At 45.3% G+C, this 9,398-nt stretch overlaps 1 protein-coding gene across 4 annotated transcripts in view; it reads left to right on the top strand.

The window, feature by feature from the left end:
* Nucleotides 1-8,072: 8,072 nt before the first annotated feature.
* Nucleotides 8,073-9,398, top strand: part of LOC130277634 (solute carrier family 66 member 2-like) — a 201,188-nt gene continuing 199,862 nt past the window's right edge. The window contains exon 1 of one of the 4 annotated variants that reach the window (XM_056528361.1): nt 8,073-8,595. The gene's annotated coding sequence lies outside the window, so the exon portion shown is untranslated. The remainder of the gene's footprint in view (nt 8,596-9,398) is intronic. The other 3 variants (XM_056528358.1, XM_056528357.1, XM_056528356.1) reach the window with 3 other exon arrangements.

Below are 9,398 nucleotides of genomic sequence, written 5' to 3'. Positions count from 1 at the left end.
CATTTTGTAAATTTTGGGGGCTACCGTTTCTACACAGTACACTTTTCATTAAAAATGACACATTATCTTTATTCTGTAGATCAATACGGTTACAAGGATACCCAATTTATATAGGTTTTATTTTATTTTAATACTTAAAAATGTTAGAAACTACATGCACCAAAATTAGTATGTTTAAAATTGGCATCTTCTGACCCCTATAACTTAAAAATGTTTCCGTATATGGGAGTATAGGAGTGCTAATTTTTTGCGCCGTTGTCTCTAGTTTTTATCAGTACCATTTTTGTTTTGTTAGGGTTTTTTGATCGCTTTTTATTAATATTTTTATGGTATATGAAGTGACCAAAAATGCACAATTTTTTTTTACTTGTACGCCATCGAATGTGTGGTTTAGCTAAACTTATTTTTATTCTTTATTACATTATTTTATTTAAAAATTAGATAAAGGGTTGTCATTAAACTTTTAATAGTGAAGGGGTTAATGTACTTTTATGAACTTTTTTTTACACTTTTTTTTTAGCCCATGCAAAAACATGCAATCTTCTGATTGCATATACTGATCAATGCTATGCCATAGCATAGCACTGATCAGTGTTCTCGGCGAAGAGGCAAGTGTGGACCCTCTCGCCGTCAAGTAAGCCAGGACTTCGCAAGAAAATCGCGATGTCCCGATTAGCTTACTTGACGGTGAGCTGCCGGAACAGTTTTAGTATTGTTTTAGACGCCACAATCAACTTTGATCGTGGTGTCTAACGAGTTAATACTGGGCATCAGCCCGATCAGCGGTGCTCGGCATTAGCCATGGTTCCTGGATGCCGGGGTTTAACCCGTTCTCCGCTGTTTAAACCCCATTAACGGGATCAGGGCGTACAGGTACGGCCTGCGTCCTTAGGGACTTGGGATTCAGGGCGTACCTGTATGCCCTGCGTCCTTAACAGATTGAGCTGTTCACCATGACATAGAAGGCCATCCACATCCTGCCCCCCCCCCCTCCAATACATCTCTGACCTGATATTCTGATACCGCCCCTAATGCCCTCTCTGATCATCAAAAGACCTCTGTGCATTCCCCTCGTCCACACCTCACACGACTGTCTCCTAGATGTCTCTTGAGCTTCCCCTGTACAATGGAACTCGCTACCCTGGTACATTCGGCTCTTATCCACCATCTAGATCTTTAAGAGCAACCTAAAGACCCATCTCTTTAACCCCTTAAGAACCCAGGACGTACTAGAACGTCCTGGCACCCTGGGCTTTAAGGACCCAGGACGTACTAGTACGTCCTTGTGTTTCTCCGGTCTCTGCCGCGCCCCGAGCAGAGATCGGAAGCGGATGCCTGCTGAAATCCTTCAGCAGGCATCCAGGGCAAACGCCGAGGGGGGCCATGTAGGGAAATGGCCCTTGCGATCTGCGGCGATACCGGGCTGGTCGGGTCTCTGGGACCCGACCGCCCGGTAATTTTGCATGATCCCGGCTGTCACAGACAGCCAGGACCATGCTGAAGTATAGGAGCGAGGTGGCAAGCCGGCCACCTCCTCCTATACCCTGCGATCCGTCGGTTAGTTAACCGACCAATCGCAGGAGGGGAGGCGGTTTCTTCCTCCCGTACTTACCTCGTCCCTGAAGACCCGGATCTCGGCGATGAAGACGGCGGCAGCGGCGACAGGTGAGTAGATCTTCAGCCGCGGTCGGGCCCTTTACAGCAATGCACGTCGCCGTAAAGTGACATGTATTGCTGTAATGGGACCCTGTAAACTACAACTCCCAGCATGCCCAGACAGCCCTTGGCGTCTGGGCATGCTGGGAGTTGCAGTTTTGCAACATCTGGAGGTCCGCAGTTTGGAGACCACTATGCCCTTCCAGATGTTGCAAAACTACACATCCTCAGCATGCCCTTACTGTCCAGGCATGCTGGGAGTTGTAGTTCTGTAACATCTGGCCCTTCAGATGTTGCAGAACTACAACTCCCAGCATGTCTGGACAGTTTTGGCATACTGGGAGTTGTAGTTTTGCAACATCTGGAGGGCTGCGGCTGGGACACCACTACACAGTGGTCCCCAAACTGTTCTCCTCCAGCTGTTGCGTAACCACTACTCCCAATATGCCCTTCGGCTGCCTGGGCATGCTGGGAGTTGTGGTTTTACAACAACTGGAGGCACACTGGTTGGGAAACATTGTCTGTTTCCTAACTCAGTGTTTCCCAACCTGTGTGCCTCCAGCTATTGCAAAACTATAACTGCCAGCATGCATTGATAGACTGTGCATGCTGGGAGTTGTAGTTTTGCAACAGCCGGAGGTTTCCCCAAACCCCCCCCCCCCCCCCCTGTGAATGTACAGGGTACATTCACATGGGCAGGGGGCTTACAGTGAGTATCAGGCTGCAAGTTTGCGATGCATCAAATTTTGCGCGGCAGCTCAAACTCGCAGCGGGAAACTCGCTGTAATCCCCCGCCCTTGTGACTGTACCCTAAAAACACTACACTAACCTAACACAAAATAAAATAAAAAGTAAAAAACACTACATATACACATACCCCTACACAGCCCCCCTCCCCAATAAAAATGAAAAACGTCTGGTACGCCACTGTTTCCAAAATGGAGCCTCCAGCTGTTGCAAAACAACAACTCCCAGTATTGCCGGACAGCCGTTGACTGTCCAAACATGCTGGGAGTTTTGCAACAGCTGGAGGCACCCTGTTTGGGAATCGCTGGCGTAGAATACCCCTATGTCCACCCCTATGCAAATCCCTAATTCAGGCCTCAAATGCGCATGGCGCTCTCACTTCGGAGCCCTGTCGTATTTCAAGGCAACAGTTTAGGGCCACATATGGGGTATCGCCGTGCTCGGGAGAAATTGCCTAACAAATTTTGGGGGGCTTTTTCTCCTTTCACCCCTTATGAAAAGGGGAAGTTGGGGTCTACACCAGCATGTTGGTGTAAAAAAAAATTTTTTTACACTAACATGCTGGTGTTGCCCTATACTTTTCATTTTGACAAGAGGTAAAAGGGAAAAAAGCCCCCCAAAATTTGTAATGCAGTTTCTCCTGACTACGGAGATGCCCTATATGTGGGCGCAAAGTGCTCTGGGGGCGCACAACAAGGCCCAGAAGGGAGAGTGCACCATGCACATTTGAAGTGATTTGCACAGGGGTGGCTGATTGTTACAGCGGTTTTGACAAACGCAAAAAAACAAAACCTCACATGTGACCCCATTTCGGAAACTACACCCCTCACGGAATGTAATGAGGGGTGCAGTGAGAATTTACAGCCCACTGGTGTCTGACAGATCTTTGGAACAATGGGCTGTGCAAATAAAAAATTTTGTACAGCCCACTGTTCCAAAGATCTGACAGACACCAGTGGGGGGGGGGGGGGGTAAATGCTCACTGTACCCCTTGTTACGTTCCTCAAGGGGTCTAGTTTCCAAAATGGTATGCCATGTGGAGGTTATTTTGCTGTCCTGGCACCATAGGGGCTTCCTAAATGCGACATGCCCCTGAGCAAAATTTGCTCTCAAAAAGCCAAATATGACTCCTTCTCTTCTGAGCATTGTAGTTCGTCCGTAGTGCACTTCAGGTCAACTTATGGGGTACCTCCATACTCAGAAGAGATGGGGTTACAAATTTTGGGGGGTATTTTCTGCTATTAACCCTTGCAAAAATGTGACATTTGGGGGGAAACACACATTTTTGTGAAAATGTTTTATTTATTTTTACTTATGCAAAAGTCGTGAAACACCTGTGGGGTATTAAGGCTCACTTAATTCCTTGTTACGTTCCTCAAGGGGTCTAGTTTTCAAAATGGTATGGCATGTGTTTTTTTTTTTGCTGTTCGGGCTTTTTGCTGTTCGGGCTTCCTAAATGCAACATGCCCCCCAAAAACCATTTCTGAAAAATGTACTCTCCAAAATCCCCTTGTCGCTCCTTCCCTTCTGAGCCCTCTACTGCGCCCGCCGAACACTTTACATAGACATATGAGGTATGTGCTTACTCGAGAGAAATTGGGCTACAAATACAAGTATAAATTTTCTCCTTTTACCCCTTGTAAAAATTAAAAAATTGGGTCTACAAGAAAATACGAGTGTAAAAAATGAAGATTGTGAATTTTCTCCTTCACTTTGCTTCTATTCCTGCGAAACACCTAAAGGGTTAAAACGCTGACTGAATGTCATTTTGAATACTTTGGGGGGGGGGGGGGGTGCAGTTTTTAGAATGGGGTCATTTGTGGGGTATTTCTAATATGAAGACCCTTCAAATCCACTTCAAACCTGAACTGGTCCCTGAAAAATAGTGAGTTTGAAAATTTTGTGAAAAATTGGAAAATTGCTGCTGAACTTTGAAGCCCTCTGGTGTCTTCCAAAAGTAAAAACATGTCAACTTTATGATGGAAACATAAAGTAGACATATTGTATATGTGAATAAAATAAAATAAATATTTGGAATATCCATTTTCCTTACAAGCAGGAAGCATCAAAGTTAGAAAAATGCAAAATTTTCAAATTTTTCATCAAATTTTGGGGTTTTTCACCAAGAAAGGATGCAAGTTACCATAAAATTTTACCACTATGTTAAAGTAGAATATGTCACGAAAAAACAATCTCTGAATCAGAATGATAACTAAAAGCATTCCAGAGTTATTAATGTTTAAAGTGACAGTGGTCAGATGTGCAAAAAATGGCCGGGTCCTAAGGTGTAAAATGGCTGGGTCCTTAAGGGGTTAAAGGGGTACTCCACTGGAAAGTTTTTTTTTTTTTTTTTTTAAATCAACTGGTGCCAGAAAGTTAAACAAATTTTAGGAAGATTTATCAAACCTGTGCAGAGGAAAATTGGTGCAGTTGCCCATAGCAACCAGATTGCTTCCTCCATTTTTTTTTAAAAAGGCCTCAGAAAAAAGAAAGATGCAATCTGATTAGTTGCTATGGGAAACTGCTCCACTGTTCCTCTCCCCCTTCATGTTTCAGTAAGATTTTGCTTTCTATCAGTGCGGCTGCAAACCTGTCCTGAGTCCTTCTCACTGCTGAGGGTTTGTTACAATGTTGTACACAGGAGGGAGACCTTTGCTGCTGCTGTGTATACAGTGTATTAGTAACAGAAGTATCATTCCATGATAGAACAAGGCATTTAATATCCAGTCACATGATGTGACCCTGTGATGCGGTCCCCTTGTCGTATGTCGCCCCAGGGTAATAAGTGCTCTCTGTCTCATTGTGATTTATCCGCAGACTAAAGCAAACTACACAGAAGGTTGAATTGTATTTCACAGAATGTAATCCTTTAATCCAGAATGGAGAGAAGATCCGGATCCTGTTTCAGTTAGCAAACACAGATGTGATTTGTGATGTCCCCATCTGTTTGCCCTCGCCCGGATGGTGGCATTACACTACCCCATGGTCAGAGGTGGTCTCTATGGCCCAGATTTATCAAACTGTGTGAGAGAAAAAGTGGAGAGATTTTTCCTCAGTAACCAAAAAGCTGAGCTGTGATTGGCTGTTGTGGGAAAATCTCTCCACTTATTCTCTCACACAGTTTGATAAATCTGGGCCAATATGATTATTCTACATGAGCTCCAGTCATGAGGGGGGTGGGGGGATAGGGGGTGGTTAGACGTCCTGAATGCTTCATCATCCTTGAGGCTATGTACAAACGGCGCAATTTCCGTGCAGAATTCTGCTGGAAATTACTCTTGGAGATTTTGCGAAATTTACTGCACATTGAATTGAATGGAGTTTCCGATGTTCCGCTGTGGAAATTCTGCTTTCCGGATTCAGCAAAAACAATGAACATGTCTCAGAATTTTTCAGAATTCCAGGCGGAATCCCATTGAGTACACAGAAATTTTGATGAAATAAAAGCAAAACTGCAAAAATTCCCCAGCAAGTTTTGCAGAATGGAATTTTAGCAGAGTAGCAGAATTCCCACTGTGTGAACATAGCATGAGCAGGACGTCTTTCACCTGGAGCCGAAAACTGTGGAATGTGACCCTCTCCACAAGGACACAGTTTTCTGCTTTAGGATAGGGTCCCATATAAAAGATCCACAGAGTATTTTATACTGTGGATCTGCCGGTGACCCGACCGTATAGTGTGCCTCCAGCTGTTCCCAACCCCCGTGTGCTGCTTGCAGTGGCAATCCGCCGCTACAAGCAGCCACACCGGGACCTGTGAGTAGACACACGCACTCGCAGTGTACTCACAGACATCTCGGAGGGGCCGCCATGTCTAAGTACACTGCACAGGCCCGCTGTGACTCGCTCGTGCCTGTGGGTAGAACAGCTGGAGGCACACTATAGGGTCAGGTCACTGGCGGATCCGCAGCGTAAAATACGCTGCAAATCCGTTACGTATGACTCTATTCTTACAGCCCGCTCCCATTCACTCCATTCCCTTTACCCTCTCTCACCGGGAAGGGGACACATTTTTTCTGCACATCTTTCAGACTTTCTCACACCTGCTTGTGCCACATATGCACCATCTGTCCACTAGCTGTTGTAAGACTACAAACCCCAGCATGTCCTCACTGTAAGGGCATGCTGTGGGGTTGTAGTTAACAGGTAGCAGGCGATGGTAGATATGTAGCGCAGTGGGTGATAGATGTGCGGGTGAGTAGGAAAAAGGCTGTGGAGCGCTCTTATGGCTGCACTCCATAGTCTGTCTAAGCGGCGGGAAGATGTGCGGAAAAACTGTGTCCACATCCCCTGAGAGATGGTAGCAGGGATGGAGTGAGAGGGAACGGGCTGTAAAGCTGAAAACTGTGTCCCTGTCTGGAGGGTCACATTCCGCTACAGGGACACAGTTTTCTTTAGACATGTGCAATTCGTTTCGGAACGAATACTAAACTTAACGAATTTTCCCATTTTCGGGTGTTTGTTACAATCCGAATGCACGGAAAAAAAAATCTAATATTTCCGAAAAAGAATACGAATATACAGTTAACAAATGCATTCGTTAAATAACGTATAACGAATAAATGCATGTTAACGATCAGTAAACCGAATGTAAGGAATGAATTAGATTTTTTTCATTGGGTTTACCTGAGGAAAACTTGCCTTCCTACACAGAGAAAACTGCAAAAAAAAGGTGAAAACAACAAGAATCCTAAGGTAACACCTGCTATTTATTACAAAGGAGGATCAGCAAGTGAAACTAATGTGCATTTCGTTTAGTAACGAATGCTAAATTTAACAAATTTTACAGATATAAGGAAAGATCCGATTTACGAATGCATTCGATGTTATTAACGAATGCATCCGAAAAAGAAAAATATTTTAGCCTATGCATCCGAAAACCGAATATAACAAATTAACAGCATTCCGAATATTCACAGAACCGAAAATGTTTGAAAACGAACGAAACGAAAAGAAACAACATTTTTGGTTCTGCACATGTCTAGTTTTCTTCATTACACTCTCACTATATTCCAGGACGGGCTGGGTGACTAATACAGGAGCCTCATTCATGGAAGCGTATAAGTGTGAACTGCAGCAAATATATCAGATGTAACACACCTTATTGTTATGGCCCCACACGTCTAAACACACCTTATTGTTATGGCCCCACACGTCTAAAACAGTACTGGGCATAACCTCAAGCCTGATCTGTGCCAGTGCCCAGAGCATGTGATTGTTTTTAAACAGTCGAGGGTCCCATTGTAGAGCCACACAGTACCTACACAACTTTCAGCTGTGCCACATTACTGCCCCCAAGAAGAAGCATAGGTCAGATAGTAACAACTGCACAGTAATTCCCATCACATAACAGTGGCCACAGAATAGGAAATTATACTAGGGCTATATGGGAACATCCTTAAAAAAAAAAAAAAAAGAGTGCTGCAACATCATGCGTAATGTTAGTGAATGGTGATGCAATGTGACTGCCGCAAAAAATCCATCTTTTCCACCACTGACCTCACCTATGACTGCAACCTGCTTCCCACTCCTCTGCAGCTGTTAGGTTGGGTCAGTGTTTCCCAACCATGGTGCCTCCAGCTGAGGCACTTTGGCTGTCTGGGCATGCTGGGAGTTGTAGCTTTGCAACAGCTGGAGGTACATTGTTTAGAAAACAGAAAATCCATCACACAAAATGCGGTCTGGGTAAGGGGGTGGTCTTTTTGGAGAGGTTTCACTTATATACAGTCCTATTAGTCGTGCCAGGCACCATACCCACAAATAGGACACATTTCAGCAGCCATATTGCTGCAGAAAGCGCTCGGTGTGAATAGCCCCTTCTGACGGGACATTGTTGTCTCACTGCCTTCTGGGGATTGTACAGACAGATATTCGATGACATCATAGTGTGCAGGAGCTACCTGCAGCATGGTAATTATGACGTCACTAGTGTGAAGCCATGCACCTATAATTGTATGACATCACACCCCTTAGGTTGGTGCTCCCCTGGAATGTCCCGCAGACAACACTACCCCCCAGGGGCATGAGTCTGCTGGTGCCAGTGCGGTACAGGAGACGGTAATGCCATCCTGGGCAGGAAGTTCTTTCCAGCTGTTTAGATATTCAGAGCAGCCTCCTCCTCCTCCTCCTCCTCGTCTCCAGCTCAGACTTGTCCGACATCTACACCCGGCACCCAGCAGGAGGCAGCTCTGTGGTGAGTACCCCCACTTCCCCCGCTTTCCACTGACAGCAAGCAGAGTGCTTATACACAGCCCCAATGTATGACGTCACACATACTACAGCATGATGTCACCAGCCCCCGTATAAAATATATGAATGGAGGATCTCAGCCCTGGAGACATGTGACAGAAAGTAGTGATCATGGGGCAGGGAGGGTTCTGCTTTTCCTGTCTCATCCACATGGCTGATAACAGTGAGCAATAGACTGTATCCATGTGTCCTACAGTGACTGAAAACAGGGACTTACAGCTTGTTTTTACTCCAGTCAGATGTGCCTCAGCCTGAAATGGCTGATAACAGGGAACAATAGAGGGACCTGCATAGTAAATAAAGAGAAGATAGACTACAGGGTTGGCACTCCATAAGTGGGCAGGCTCTGGGCTTGGGCTGTGGTGGAGTATATGGTGCATTATGGTGCTGGCAGCGTGTGGTGCGCAGTGATAAACAATACTTCCTCTTTATGGATGGCCTGAGCACAGGGTTATCTTGCTGCAGCTCTTCCTATGAATGTTTCATGAAGAGGTTTCATCTTATTTCTGCATCAATAGATACAGGGTGCTAGGGGTGACCCCCAGTCTTGTATCTGTATACAGGTTGTTAGAGCGTAACCCCTCAATCATGTATCTGCATTTACAAGGTGCTGGACTGTAACAACCCCCCCCCCCCCCCAGTCTTGTATCTGTATACTGGGTGCTAGACTAGAGCATTACGCCTCAGTCGTGTATCTGTATACAGGGTGCTAGACTAGAGCATTACTCCACAGTCGTGTATCTGTAT

This window comes from Hyla sarda, chromosome 6, assembly GCF_029499605.1.
Source record: "Hyla sarda isolate aHylSar1 chromosome 6, aHylSar1.hap1, whole genome shotgun sequence".
Lineage (NCBI taxonomy): Eukaryota > Metazoa > Chordata > Amphibia > Anura > Hylidae > Hyla > Hyla sarda.
This window is presented reverse-complemented; position numbering and strand designations above follow the sequence as displayed.